The sequence below is a fragment of the Cynara cardunculus genome (genome assembly GCF_001531365.2).
Source record: "Cynara cardunculus var. scolymus isolate 2C chromosome LG 3, CcrdV1, whole genome shotgun sequence".
Classification (NCBI taxonomy): domain Eukaryota; kingdom Viridiplantae; phylum Streptophyta; class Magnoliopsida; order Asterales; family Asteraceae; genus Cynara; species Cynara cardunculus.
In genome coordinates, this window is record NC_037530.1 from 13,374,139 (window position 1) to 13,375,553 (window position 1,415).

The following is a 1,415-nucleotide window of genomic DNA, read 5'->3' on the forward strand; positions in this document are numbered from 1 at the left end:
TTTAAATGCTGAAAAAAAGATACGGAGAAAGAAAAGAAAATGATTATTGAGATTGAGAAAAGATTTTGTACTGAACGTGAATCTTATGAAAATAAGATTAATTCTCTTGAGTTGTATGCTAAATTTCTTTTAAATCAAATTTCAGATTTTGAACAACTTATCATCTTGGAACTATCCAAGTTTGATAAAGAGAAGAAAGAGTATGAAGAAGAATGTCAAAGAAAGAATTTGGAATTGTCTGACAGCATTGTTCAGAAAAGGAAAGAATTAGATGAAGAGAAGAGATTGTTTGTTCTTGAAAAGAAAAACACTGTCAAGAAAAATGCTGCAATTGCCAAAGAGCTTACTGAGAAAAAGAAATGGCTTGACATTGCTTCAGAAAATGAGAAGGGAAGTTCAGACGAAAAGAGAAAGGAATTTGAGAAAGAACAGTTATTTGTTGAAAAGTCAAAGAAGGACTTAGAAGGTAAGTTTTTGGATACTGTAAAGAAATTGTCTGATCTAAAGACAGACYTTGAAACTGAATTGAACATGAGAACTGACCTGAAAAAGAAATATGATTTAGTTACTGTTGAAAGAGACTAGCTTTTACAAAAAGTCAAAGACTTTCCGTTTGCTAAAAGCCCAACTGGTTCTCAATCACAGTATAAAACTAACTTTTATGATTGTTCCAAATCAAACAGTTATTCAAGTAGTCCTAAATCTACCGTTTCTAAGAAATATTCTCGTTCTAATCAGTATTATCAAGGATATGTCATTGGATCACCCAATTACTCTTCAAAGGTTAAAAGCATTTGGGTTAATAAGTCTGAATTTGTTTTATCTCATACACCTGTTGTTACTAACAATCTTCCTTGCATTGTGAGATCTACTTATGATCTAATCAATCTTAGCAATAGAAGAATTATGTGCTCAACATGCAGAACCAATAATTTTGTCAATAACAAAAGGTTCAACAGGTGGCATGGAGATAACAGCTATCAGAACAACTGGAAAGGTAAGAACATGTATGATTATAATAACTGGCATGAGTCATATTTTGTATATAATCATCTTGTTAATAATGTTGAAAAGAAAATATTTTATTGAAATAAATGGTTTGGAAATTACAACATACCCCAACCTGATACTAACAAAATAGGACCCAAGTTCGTTTGGGTAACAAAATCTACTTAATCTGGTTTTGCAGGTGTGTCAAGTTTGTGCTGATCAGAATATCATTTCAATGATACACCATTGCAGGGGGAGTTGTAATTTATTCCAAACGAGGCTTCTGAACATTTCAGTTCAGGACCCGTACTTTACCGAGTGTGGTTTCTAAACACACAGTTTAGAACCCGTACTTAAAATGTTTTCTTAAATTTTTTTTCTTTCTTTTGAGCTTAACTGATTCATTACTTAAATTTGTTTTCTAG